Here is a 14,061-nt window from a genome sequence, read left to right on the forward strand (position 1 = left end):
AGGTGTATATTGGATCCAAGTTTCATAATGAAGACAAACTGGTGAAATGAAATGCTCGGCTCCATATAATTTTTGTCACTTTTTCATTTGATCGACCCTCCTCTGATAAGAAGGCCGTTTCCCAGTCTTTGGAAATCCAGCTGTGGAGTGGTTGGGGGATGTTACTGGGTGGAGAGCTTGGTGTGGGGAACGGACATACTGGAAAAAGAGAGGGTATTTCATTTCAGACTGATGTTTGTCTGTTCAGATAGCTGTTGGATTACAGCATGATGTAATATTGTCCAAGTCAAATCTGAATTTCACTCCCCAGAACATACTTCCCCGTCTGTTGTAACAGTTCATCTAAAAGGATATAGTTTGTATATTTTGGTAAATAGTTTCAATTTTATTTCGTATTGATTTTGTAAGTTTTTCTTTTTAGTGGATGAAGCTGTCCTCTGATGTGGAGCTAACATTTCACAAAAACATATGTGCTGTCATCACTCTGTAAAATGTCGTTAGTGTTACCAGAAACTATCCATTCGAAATGTTAGCTTACCTTTGATATTGATACTACGTTTAGTTGTAGCATAACTATAACTTGAGACCGATGTTGGGGTTAAGGATGGAGATTAATGAAGAAGGATTTTCTAGCATTAGTATAATTTTATACCCTTAAGATACAAGGAATTATATGAACTCTAACAGAATTTGTGCTCATTTTTCTAACAAACAATTGCATGGCAGTGTATTCCTCCTTACAGGAGTAATTTTTGAAGATTTAATGTGGTATATTAATAACTAAGGAATTTTTTTCTCAAAAATTATACTTGAGGTGACAGACGATTTTGAGATGAGGTGATGGTGATTTTGAGGAACATGTTTTATTTCTCTAAGCTGCTATTTTCCATTTGGAAAATTTGGGGTCTGATGTCTTTTTAAATTTCATAACTCGAACACATTCTAAGTGCTTTGGGCGGCTTTGTATTGGCGCTCACAATCTTCTAGTGTTACTCTCTTTCAGGATGGGGCCAGTCTTGTCCCAAGCTTTTTCTGAGGAAGAATGGCTACCTTCCTCCCAATGGACCACAGGCTGCCACACATTGCCAGCTCCTTCCTTTACGAGGTCTTTTTATCTTAAAGGAGCAAGATTTACCTTTTGTAATCATCGTGGAAGTCTTATGTTTACTGCATTGATGTGTGTTTAATGTTCTTTTTAATTTTTTTAAGGCAGCTTCTTTTTTTTTTTAATTTTTTTTTTTAACATTTATTTATTTTTGAGACAGAGAGAGACAGAGCATGAATGGGGGAGGGGCAGAGAGAGAGGGAGACACAGAATCGGAAGCAGGCTCCAGGCTCTGAGCCATCAACCCAGAGCCCGACGCGGGGCTCGAACTCACAAACCGCGAGATCGTGACCTGAGCCGAAGTCGGACGCTCAACCGACTGAGCCACCCAGGCGCCCCTAAGGCAGCTTCTTAAAATGATTTATTTTTACAATACTGGGCTCTCTAGACACGAATGCATTTTAGCTAAGAACCAAAAGACCATTCTAAAGAGTACAGAGCCTCCATTGACAGATAAACAAATGGGATGCCAGTGCGGGTGGGAGAAAACTTCTGCACCAAAGGGCCAGTAAACCTCCAGAGTTGTGGTGCTGTGTTCTAGTCACTACCACTCCTTTCTAGAAAGAGAGGCACTTGCAGGAATTGACTGTCCCCTCTCTGCCCTTCATTCTTAATTGGGTCCACTTACAGAATTGATGACCAAACGTCTTTTAATATTTCTTGTTAATTAATGTATTTATTTTTGAAGAGAGAGAGAGACAGAGAGAGAGAGAGAGAACATGAGCAGGGGAGGGGCAGAGAGAGAGAGAGAGAGAGAGGGAGAGTGAGAATCCCAAGCAGGCTCCATGCTGTCAGCACAGAGCCTGACCTGGGGCTTGATCTCACGAATCATGAGATCATGACCTGAGCCGAAACCAGGAGTCAGATGTTTAACCAGCTGGGCCACCCAGGTGCCCCTGTTGCTCTGTGCAACAGAGTAATAGGGTCCCTATGTGTTTTTGGGAGACAAACTTGGTCATCGTCACTGGCTTTACACAAATATCCTTTTTAAAAGTTTATTGCCAAGACCCTGTTAATGTTCTACATGGTCCAGATGATGATGTACTTATATTTGACCTATCTCAGTGACACTCCATTGAATTAAAAGAAATTTTTTTTGATGTTTATTTTTGAGAGAGAGAGAGTGCACAAGCAGGGGAGGGGCAGAGAGAGAGGGAGACACAGAATCAGAAGCAGGCTTCAGGCTCTGAGCTGTCTGCACAGAGCCTGGTTTGGGGCTCAAACTCACGTACCATGAGATCATGACCTTGAGCTGAAGCCAGACTGAGCCACTCAGGCACCCCCCACCCCCGCCATTGAATTTTTAAAACAGATTCCTTTCATTGACATTGCCTTATGAATATTTATACCCTTTGATGGAAAGAAAAAGATGATAAAACATTTCACAAAACATGTAGCTCTTCCTTCTGTGCCTCAGTGCATCACCTTTCCCTCCATGTTGTCACCCAGTTTCAGTGCTTCTGCCCGCTCCTTAATCATCTCTTTGCTTTTCCTAAATGTGCTTCTTTCAACTATGTTATTTGCTTTAGGCACTGTTTTGAGGTCAGTCACTAACTTGACTTTTGTGTCGCATTGTCTGCTCCATGGCGAGCGGCCCTGGTGCTCAGGAGCTTACTGAGTGATTCATCCGCTCCCTGGTTCATGGCCCCAGATAGTAAGGGATTCATGGTTCCAGTTGTATTTCCATGATAAGCAGTTGTCGGTCTTGTGTTAGGTACTGTTTTTTGTTTTTTCACTTGGGGTTGCTTGGACACATTGCTGGGGTAGACACTCTCAGGGATGAGGGCCCAGCCAGCTGTCTGGTGTGTGGGCTTCGTGTGAGAAAGCGGTTAGAGGTTGTTGCCATTTCCGCAGGGTAGAAGCCCCATTGGACTCCTTTTCTAGAGTTTTCTTTCTCTGGTCACCTGCCCTTAGGCTTATCTCCCAGTACTTCTCCGTGGTCTCTGTCCATCCATTGCCTGTCCCATCCCCACCTGGACCTCCCCCTGCCTCATCTTGTCCATGCCTCAGACCCCCCAGATCTGTTCTTCTTTGAGAACTCATTTAAACTCTCCTTATTTGGAGTGGTGTAGGAGGAAAATGGCCAACCCAAAATTCTACTCTACCTGGATTCTGAAACCCTCTGAAACTCTACTTATGAATTCTTGTAAACACACAGGCAACCCTGGAATATTCTCACAGTTAGTTCTTATTTTGATCAGAAAACCCAGGTGGTGAGGCATGTCTGCTTTACCTGTATTTCTGTTTACCTGCCTGTTCAGAGAAACCCCTACTTTTTCCTTCACACTTTTCTCTTTTATAATCCAGATCTGTTGTTAACCTCAATCTGGCATTTTTCTTTCTTTTCCCTTCTTTGAAATTATTTTCATTTTGATCCATCTCATTCCCTTCTCATTCTTTCTTCTTCTTTTTTAATGTTTATTTATTTGAGAGAGAGAGAGAGAGAGGAGAGAGAAAGAATGAGAAGAAGAGGGGCAGAGAGAGAGGGAGACACAGAATCTGAAGTAGGCTCCAGGCTCCAAGCTGTCAGTGCAGAGCCTGACGCAGGGTTCGAACTCACAAACTGTGAGATCATGGGATCATCTTGACAGTGGTCTCACTACTCGTATTTGCCTCTCTGTCTTCCCTCATTCTCTTCTCCTGCCTATAACCCGCTGTTTTTCTCTATAACCTTTTACCATATTTATATCATTCTTAACAATGTGTAGTACATTTCTGACATCTAATTTATTTCATAAAAATGAGTGCATTTTTTTGTTTAATCCACACCAGTGGTATTTTGTTCGTGACCTACTAAAAAGCCACCCTTAGGACTTGAGATCCGCTTCACCTTCATAAAAAATGAGTAGTGCAGGCCGTAGCCCGTAGCAATGTCCTTGTAGGGGTTGGGTTCGCTTCGTCAGGATTACAGCTGCGAAAGTAGCCACAGAACCCTAGAGATAATGACTTCCAGGTCTTTGTAGCTGATGTTCTAACTAGATGAGAAATTTTCCCATTCTGCCTGTGCCCCCTGGGAGGGAGCTATAACGCACTTTAGGTTTCCTTGATTCTAAATTTTCAGCTTAAAAAGATTCTTGTCCTGCAAAATGATTTCTAGAGCAATGTGTTCTCTTTAGTTTCTTCTCTTGACAAATAAGGGGGAGTAACACGGTACTTTAGCAGGTACAGTGAAAGTTGAGACTTTTCCTTTGGTCAGACTCCACTGGTGCAACAGCCCTTCACAGCCTCAGGGTTCACATCTTTATGGTCTTAACTGATGATTGATCCTTATTGGCATCATGACGTTTCCTTGGAGATACAATCTTTTGTAGGATGGCAGTTTATACCGACTTAAAAAATGTTTTTTAAATGCTTTAAATTTTTATTTTTTTGAAAGAGAGAGCATGCAAAAGTGGGGGTGGGACAGAGAGAGGGAGAAGAGAGAATGCCAAGCAGGCTGCATCCCCAGCACAGAGCCCAACGCAGGGCTTGATCTCATGACTGGAAGATCATGACCTGAGCCAAAATCAAGAGTTGGATGCTTAACCGACTGAGCCACCCAGGCACCCTGACTTTTTTTGTTAATGACAGAATTTTAAATATACAAGCAACTGATACTTTATTCTTAGGCAGAAGTTCTTAATCTGGGCTCAGTTGGACCATGGTTCTGTGGCAGCCATGGGAGTCAAAGGTTACTTTTTGAGAAACCCATGAATCTCCTGAAAATGCGCTGCAGATTTTTATGTGTTTGTGCATCCCTCTAAGACAGGGCTAAAAGTTCATTGGATTCTCAAAGATATCTGAGTGCAAACATTTTAGAGGTGCTCACTTTAAGCTATGTGTGTGATTCTTTGAGGATACATACGCTTTTCAACATTCTCTGTCCGTTTAGCGATGTTTCTTTTGACAGACTTACCTGCTTCCTGTGTCTCCGTATCAAGGAACTTAACCAACGTATATTTAGGGCAGCAGGGCTGTGGGAAATACTCAATCCTGTGTTAGTTTAGAAAGTACACCGTGCATGCCTCTCTTTTCCCAAGCACTGTGTCAGCCTGGAAATGCAAACATGCTGCAGGTGGGGTCTCTGAGTGAATGGGGCAACAAAGGCCGAGACGGGTGCTGTGGAGAAGGGGCGTGCAAAGTGGCACAGGGTTCAGAGGAAGGAGCAGCTACCTGCCGGGGGAGGTAGGGCAGGCAAAGTGCTCTCCTTGGATGTACGAAGGGCAAGCGTATGGCATTTTGATGGCACAGGAGTCTGTGTCATTCAGATAACTTAACGATAGTGCTAGAAGTTGATGAATGGCCATCACAACTGGAAATAGAATTTAATTTCAGCAAGCATGCGATGGCAGATCCCATCCATTCCTCCAACTGCCTCTCATGCTGGGTGTGAGCAAATTTCTATAGAGTGAAGAGCTCCAGGTGTGAATTTTATTTCTTGGGCTCTCTGTTTATCTTCAACAGGCAAAGGAGGGACCGACCCTCTAGTCTTTGACAATGGATTTCCAGGTGGTCCTTTGGAATCCTTCATGAAAGCTCTATTTTCTTATTCCTGAACTCTCTCTCTTTCCTCCCTTTGGGTAAACTATTCCTGTGAACGTTGACCTTTAAAATATGTTTCCAAAGCAATTTAGCTAGAGTTGGGATGCTTTATCCTGTGAGTTTGGTGAAGAGAACAGTTTGGGGGAATGTGCTCTGAAAAGACAGGGGACACCATAGGACATACCAGTTGGAGTAAAGGGTGGTGGGCAGTATTCACAGGGGAAGAGTTCAAAGGAAAAGTAGGGACAGGAGATTTCTTAACTTCATAGTTTGGCTGGACAGCTTCCCGAAGCCATCCGTGCATAGCGGCCAATATTATTATAATTTTTTTTTTTTTTTTGCGTGTGCCTATCTTAGCGATTTCAACATCAGGTCTCTGGATAGAGGTCTTATTTTATTTCAGCCGTTTCTTGATGAATTCTTTTGTTTCTCTCTCAGGAGGTAAATAGGCCAGAGACTCCCCCTCCCCACCTGCCATGCTTCTCCATCTTGTTACTGGCTGGTTTCCTGCTCTGTGTGACCTCCCCCCTGTGACCACCCCCCTGGCCGTGGCTCCCTGTGGAAGACACAGGGTGGCAGGGAAGGGGTGGGAAGGGAAAAAGGGCAGGTATAGACCAGGACTTGTCAGAAGGAAGGATTCCCATGCAGAGTAAAAGGTGCTTAGCATATGTTTTCCTCTTACTTGTTGGAAAAGGTCACTGGGAGACGCGGAACCAAATTGGTAATTCTTGCAACGGTGAAGATTTTATGGCCTGCTTATCTCTCCTCCACACACTCTTTAAGTTATATTTTTCCTGGCTCCGATGTCCATTTTAATTTGTATTTCACTATTTAATGGCATACATTTTCTGTGAGCTCCTCAGGTCTTACGGAATAAGTTCGGGTATAAAGAAGTAAGATAGAGGTTGGGGCACTTAAAATTTTAATATATTCTTTTCCTATACCTTGATAATACCTTCATGATTATGAAGTGTTTTAGGACCATTAGGATATTTGCATCCTAGCTCTGACCCAGTAAAGTAGGGTTGATTTTTGGAAATGCTGTAACTCCTCATTCCCGTGTGCAGGTTGCTATAGGACTAGTTTCGAAAATTAGCCCCGCGTTCTGGCAGTGTGAGGCCTTGCTCAGTTGCATGAAACCTTTGGGCTTCCTTTCTTTAGACCTTCTGCAGGTCATTCTCAAACAAGCAGTATTTTATTAGCTCCTACTAGTGGAGGTGGATCGAGTACACAGCCTGCCATCCAAATCTGGGTTTCTGAGATCTCGGGCCCCTTGGCTATACGGTGAGCTGGAACTTTCCTGTCTAAGCCCACAGGTACTGAGCCTCCTCTAGCCTTTGGAGTGAAATCTGATTTCTTGCAAGCATAAGATCCCACTGTCCCGAGTCCCCCCCGCTTCACGACTATCACCCTGTCTGACTACTCTCGCATGGTAGGTCTCGTCTCTGTGGTAGGGACTCTGTCTTCATGAAATTCCCAGAAGTTCTGCTCAGCTCTTACGTACTGATGCCACCCCAGAGTGGGGCTGTGTTTCCCCTGTGGTTTAAATGGCTGGTTACCCTTGGCTGATGTTCACCTCACCCAACCCTGCACATTCCCGTTTGTTCTGATCTCTGGCATCATTTTTTTTCCCCCAGCTCTGTCTCCTTCTGCTTCTTTTAGACTCATAAAAGTTTTGCTTTACCAGCTAAGTCTCACTTTTTCCTCTGATAATCGTAGTATCAGCGAGCATCACACAACGTAGCCTCTGAATGCTCTCCATCCTCTTTTTTATGTATGTGGATTTTATATCTTTTGATTAGACTGTAAATTTCTAGAGAGAGTGGACCATATCACGGCTCCTTGTATCATGATGGCCATATGGTGGCCACCTGAGTGATTAAATTTTGTTCGCATGTAACAGTTACTCTGCTCAGTAAATGCCAGGGGCAGAAAATTTCTCGTTGCAAATGTCAATCTTAAGAATTCTTTGTAGATTTTTATAACCCTGTGTCCAGGGCATTTAGAGTTTCCCCCCTTTATTACATTAAAAGTATTTTAGAGGATCAAATACAAGAGAGAAAGAAAGAAAGAAAGAAAGAAAGAAAGAAAGAAAGAAAGAAAGAAAGAAAGAAAGAAAACAGAAACTTCTTCATTTCCATCATTCTTTCTTCTTTCCATCATTCTTTTGGGAATACTACATTTTATATTTTGTCCTTTAAGGTGTCGTGCTCTGGGGGCCTGGGGGTAAAGTAGTCAAAGAAAATTGGGAAAGGGTACCAGCTCTAGAATCGTTAACATCTTCTTTTGCTAAAACCTTAAGATTTAACAAAGAAAATGCAAATATCTCACCTTTTCATGGTCACCTTAAAACCACAGTTGAATATGGTCTATTGAACTCCCTGTAAAAGAAAGAAAAGAAACTGGAAAGTGTTCAAATAAAAAGCAATAGTTGGAACAAAAGTAGAGGGTGGGTAAGGCTGCCCTGAACAGCATAATTTGGATAAAATTCTCATAGCTCCCATTTGCCTGATTGGAAGATTTCTATTAAATTAAATTTTACCTAGATTGAAACCACATTTCTGGATTATCAGCAATCACGATTATTCTTTTTTGATCTTTTTATTATTGGTATTGAATATTAGATTTTTTTTTTATTAGTTATCCTTGCACATCAATGCCTTGCTCTTATTTTCCTAAATACTGTCATGATCAACATCATTTATTTATTGGTACCTATTGATCGTGGTGATAAACTAAGCATTGTAAACAAAACCACATTCCATTATGAACGTGTGTGGTCCCTAGAGTTGACAGTCTAAGAGTGTTGGTTGTCCTGGCTATGGTGGCATGAGATGTTTCTCTTACCCCCCAGGACAGTCTGGAATTAGGCTCTGTGGAAAGCAGATTGCCGGTCGACCCACAGACCTGGCTGCTAAACATCCAGATTCCTTGACAAGCTCTTCAGGTCGTGCTTTCACACACCGTAATTTGTGCGAATCCTAGGAACTAATCAGGAAGTGAAGGACAGCCATGTGATAGAGTACTACGAATCCAGATCCGTGCCTCCGAGCACGACTGTCCATTACAAAGCTGCTTCTGTAGGTTTCAAGCACCAGTTTCAGAATTTAAGGGAACAAAGAGTCTGCTGGTGATTCTCCTATTATGTGGGCCTGATGCATCAGGTGGAACTGTTCACCTGGTTTCGAGAGGCAAACTCAAGGTAATGTCTTCGTAACCCTAAATTCTCCCTTTCTCCCTCCCCCTTCGACCACATTGTCTCTCCCTCTCCCTCAGCTTTTTATTTTAAAAAATAAAAGTAGCACAGTTTACTAGTGGATTACTTGGGAGAAATTAATTAGTAAGAAAAATTATCTTTATGTTTTAAAGACTTTCTTGTTAGCTCTGAAAATAAATACCTTATTACTTAACTGATAATAGTTTTAACCCAAATCTTATCCATAGAATTCGAACTGGTTTTTTTTTCCCCTTTTAACTTAGGGACACACCTTCTCAGGCCTTTACCAGTTTACTGTCCAAGTTTTTCTTAGCTTCTGTCAGCGCAAATTTCAAGTTAGAAAGTAATTTAATTAATCACTGTTTACAGCCAATTTCTGCCCCTCTATTGTACCTCTTTTTCTTCTTCCTAAGGGGGAGAGAGGGAGTATGGGAAAGAGTGGAAGAAAGAGGGAGGGAGAGAGAGATTGATTCTTAGGGCTAAACCCTGGAACTATGGTTTTCTCTCACCAAAAGATAATATACTCTCTTTTGAAAAACTTGAAGGCTCTATGACAATAGATAATCTAAACATAAATAGCATTCACACTATTTTTTGTAAGAGGAACACATTCATATGCTGTTTGATTATTTGCCCATTTCACTTCACGTGTCACTGACATTCTTTTGTGTGAATAGGTCTTCTTCATGGCTGTATAGTGTTCCATCAAATCAATGTACTGTAATTTATTTAATCAATATGCTGCTGTTAAACAGTTGGCTCCTTCATATCTTTTGCCTTTTTATGTAGAATTTCAAGCACTGGTATAACCTTGTCTTTGGATCCTTTCTGATGATATATTTGGGTTAAATTTCCAGGTACAGAATTTGCTGGATCAAAGGGTTTATATATTTTAACAACTCTGATGTGCATTATCAAACTGTCCTTAAGTTTCTTCCAATATTCACTGAGGTCAGCTAGTTTATCTTTGAAGGAGCATGGTGTCCCCATTCCACCCACTTGTGGCTAGTGGCTGTTAACTCGATTCGACTTCACATTTACATACACCTCTTAGCAACTTCCTTAGCCATCTGAAATGTTCAGGGATCTCTGCAAGGTAGAAAAGTGGTAGCAGTTTCCAGAGAAAGGACAGTACCCATCTCTTTAAGCAGAACATATATAAAGTGGCTACACGTCAGAGTCATAGTAAACAGAATGGTTTCAGTGTATTATTGCATTTGCCCATCCAGGTAGACATAAAATGGTGGGGGAGGGGAGATGGGGAATGAACGAACAGTGGTCATGTTCCTTACCACACAGTCAGATTCTAGTGACATTTCTCCTGCTTAATGCTATACAAAGAACATTCATATTCCAGAAGGCTACAACCCCAATTCCATTTCTATCTCCTCCTCTTAGATTCTTTTGCTTTCCCATTTCCATATCCTGAAGGTAGATATTTAAGTTCCATCTATGGTAGACTTTTTATGAGGTCAAAATTATTCTGTGAGAATGGGGCAAAGCATTTTCCAGAAAAGGCAAATATTTTGAAAACCCACGAGGGCTGCTTTAGAGATGATCACTTGACTTTGGTAGTCATAATTGTTTTCCACAAAGCTCTCAGGTCGAAAACTCAGAGCAGCAAGTAAATGGACCAAAATAGGGCATGTCAGCAGGAAAAAATTGCCTAGCTTTTGGGTGAGGAATATAAATAATTAGGATTTCACTTCAACAAGACTCTTTTGCTTTCTTTTCTCTAATGCTCTCTCTGACATTTGGGTTTTGAATGCCAAGTTATTTTTGGTATTCACCTACATCCCTAACAAGCAATGTGCTCATGGTTGTCCTGTTTTAATGCCATAATTGTGAGTTTGACCTACAAAAGCTATATTTGCCTGGTAGACAAATGGGAAATCTCATTAAGTAAATACACTGAGAAATACTGTTTGGGTACATCAGTAGTGATAGCAGCCTCTGGAACACTACCGTGTCAAAGAAACAGGATCTGTATCCTCTCCTCATCCATCCACCTCTCTGTTTACCATCAGTGAATGTTTGTTGATTAATTACCACATGCAGGCCACTGTGCTCAGTACTGGGGATACAAAGAAACAGAAGGTTCCAGTTCCTGTATTTGAGAGATTTTTTTTAGGCTCCAGGCAGATGGGACATACTCACGTAACCCAGGTAACTCTTACTGTCCCATGGTTCAGTCTTGTTCATCCAGTCACATCAAATAAACCCAGTCCAGTAGCCAATAATGGATGAAAACACTTGGAATCTTTATTCGTCTTTTTGAGAGCACATGAACAGCAGTGGGAAGAATGCATTCTTCCCATGCAGCAGAAATCTTACTGATCTTCTCTCCTCATTACTCTCTTAACCGTCTCCATGTGTTTGGCACTGGCCTTGTGAAATTCTCTCCCCCACTCTCATGGCCTGCTCCCCCAGATCTCAGTCCAACATCTAGCCTTCGAGGCTTTTCTTGCTGTTTTCTCTTTGCACTTCTGCCTCGCTCTTCCACGTATCAGTATAGTGTCGTGGGTGTGTTTGTTTGCTTTTACTTCTTCCGTCTTGTCCCTTCTTGGGGTTCTCCACTACCAAGAATTTTCCTGGGAACTGACCCAGCACACAAGCCCTTTCCCCTTAGAAGTGAAAGTGAGAGGAAGAGTATAGATACTCATATAATAAGTAATTGCTGCTCTTGTTAGATACTAATGCTTTTGAGATGATAAGGAGCACATGAAGAGATAAATGAGAAGATAAAAGGGTATGTATTAAATATTGGATGAATTTTAAGGGCTACATGAACTCACAGGGAAAGAATAACCACCCAGCAGAAAGTTCAGGCTTTGGACTTGTACATTTTGAGCTTGGCCTTGAACCGAGGAGTGGGTATAAGGGGGGAAAGACATTCAGGGTAGGAGGACTGGTATGGATCACAATGTTGGGGGGCGGGGATCAGTTAGGCTGGAGCAGTGGATCTCAATCAAGAAGTGAGCCGTGGAAGATTCAGAAGAGGATAGGAGGTAGGAGTGAGAGGCTCCGGTGAAGGAGAGAGAGCACGGGTAGGTGGGGGCAGTGGTGCTGGTACAGTATGGTGAGCGCCGTGGAGTAGATTTTGGCGGTGAGCAGGAAGAGCCAACATCGGGGGTGGGGGGGGGGAGTGGCAGCAGACGGCAGGTCAGCGCCTCCCAGGGACATTGTGAAGCTGCATTCTCTAGACATGATTATATGTCTTGGGAGCAAGGGAAGAAGCAGTGTCAAAAGTGACAGACATCGGAGTTGCAGAACGCAAGCGTGGTGAGGGCAGGGGACTGAGTGTGGCCTGCTCACTGTGGTATCACCAGCACTTGCCACAGGGCCTGGGGGATGCAGGCATTGAATAAACGTTGATCAAGTGAATAAGTTAAGTACATTTTGAATTCCTGGGAAGTAATCAGAGGGGGGTTATTTTGGAAGCGTGGAAACCCAGCTCAAACTGGAAAACAACCCCTCAAAAAAAAAAAAAAAATCAAGCAGAGGTGGTGGGTGAGAGTCTCCTGCAAGTGAATGTCCAGGTATGGCTCTGGAGTCACAGATCCAGTGTCTCAGAAAGTTTGATCAGACACATTTCTCCCAAGACCATTACAGCCTTCTGGAACACTTGGTTTAGGCTTGTTTTGGGTTTTGTGCCTCTGATTTTATTTTATAGGATACCTTGTTGAGACACAGAGATGCACATGCCTGCATCAGTCCATCCATCACACGTAAATACAGAGGTACATGTATGTACTTACGTGTCGACACACAGTTGCACCTGCACCCACAGATGCCCGTGCGTGTGTCTGCACATCCATGGACGCACATCCATACATACATTTGCATATGTAGAGACACAGACGTGTATATTGCACGTCTATGATTTAAAGGACTTGACGGATGGAGGACCATAAAAGGGTAGATAGCTTGGAGTCTGTGAGTGAGAGCATGTAAGGGCATGTGAAATTGGACAATTAGTTTGGAAAGAAACAGAATCCTTAGAGTTGGAAACAATGCTAGTATACATGAGGAGGATATAGTACGTAGCTAATATTCATGAATGAAAACAATAAGCAAAAACGTGAATTCATTGTCAACGTGATCGTTGTATTTTTCCCTCCTGAAAAGATTTTCATTATTTAAGTATAGTCGACAGACGGCGTGATCTTAGTTTCAAGTGGATGGCATGCTGATTCGACAGTTCTGTATATTATGCGGTGTTCACCATAAGCATAGTTAGTATCCGTCACCATACAGCATTATTTCAGGGTTTTTTTCATTTTGTTTTTGAGAGTGAGAGAGAGAGTGTACACACAAGCCAGGGAATGGGGCAGAAGGAGAGAAGGGGAGGGAGGAGAGAGCGAGCGAGCGAGAGAATCTCAAGCAAGTTCCGTGCTCAGCACGGAGCCCAACCCTAAGATCACGACCTGTGCCGAAATCAAGAGTCAGACCCTCAGTGGACTGAGTCACCCAGGCGCCCTTCAGTATTACTGACCCTACTCCCACAGTACTTCTCATCCCTGTGACGTCCTCATTTTGTAACTGGGATAGTTGTATTTCAAGGAGCATTTCCTTCAGAATATCAAAGTGTGATTGGCTTCGACTAACAGAGCCTCAGTCCAAAGCTTGCATTTTGTACTGGGAAGCCAGGTCTCCTGTGGTGGCAGGCAGCCCTTTTACCAAGGCAAGGACCCCCCCACCCCCACCCCCCCATGAGCTTTGGATATGGAAGCCGGAGGGGATGAGCGAAGTAAGTGAAGGAGATTAAGAGGTACAAACTTCCAGTTATAAAATAAATGAGTCACAGAGATGTAAAGTGTGGCACTGGGAATAGTCAAAAATGTTGTAATAATAGCATATGGTGACCGATGGTGACCACACTCATGGTGAGCATAGTGTAACGTAGACAATTGTTGAATCGCTGTGTTGCACTCCTGAAGCTAATATATTCTATGCCAGCTATACGTCAGCTAAGAAAAATATATTCTATATCTTGACCTTGGTGGTAATTACTAGAGTTTTTATGTTTGGAAAACCTCATTGTATGTTATTGTATGTAAATTATACCTCAATAAAGTTCATTTATTTTTATTTAAAATTTTTTTTAATGTTAATCTTTTTTTTTTTTTTTTTAGAGAGCAAGAGCTTGAGCGGGGGAGGGGTCAGAGAGAGAGGGAGACACAGAATCCGAAGCAGGCTCCAGGCTCTGAGCTGTCAG

The 14,061-nt window shown here is 42.5% G+C and overlaps 1 protein-coding gene across 1 annotated transcript in view; it reads left to right on the forward strand.

Annotated features, from left to right (window-relative positions):
- Positions 1-14,061, forward strand: part of DNER (delta/notch like EGF repeat containing) — a 322,578-nt gene that overhangs the window by 149,448 nt on the left and 159,069 nt on the right. The window lies entirely within an intron of this gene.

The sequence above is a fragment of the Herpailurus yagouaroundi genome, unplaced genomic scaffold, assembly GCF_014898765.1.
Source record: "Herpailurus yagouaroundi ecotype Mexico unplaced genomic scaffold, PumYag 202, whole genome shotgun sequence".
NCBI lineage: Eukaryota > Metazoa > Chordata > Mammalia > Carnivora > Felidae > Herpailurus > Herpailurus yagouaroundi.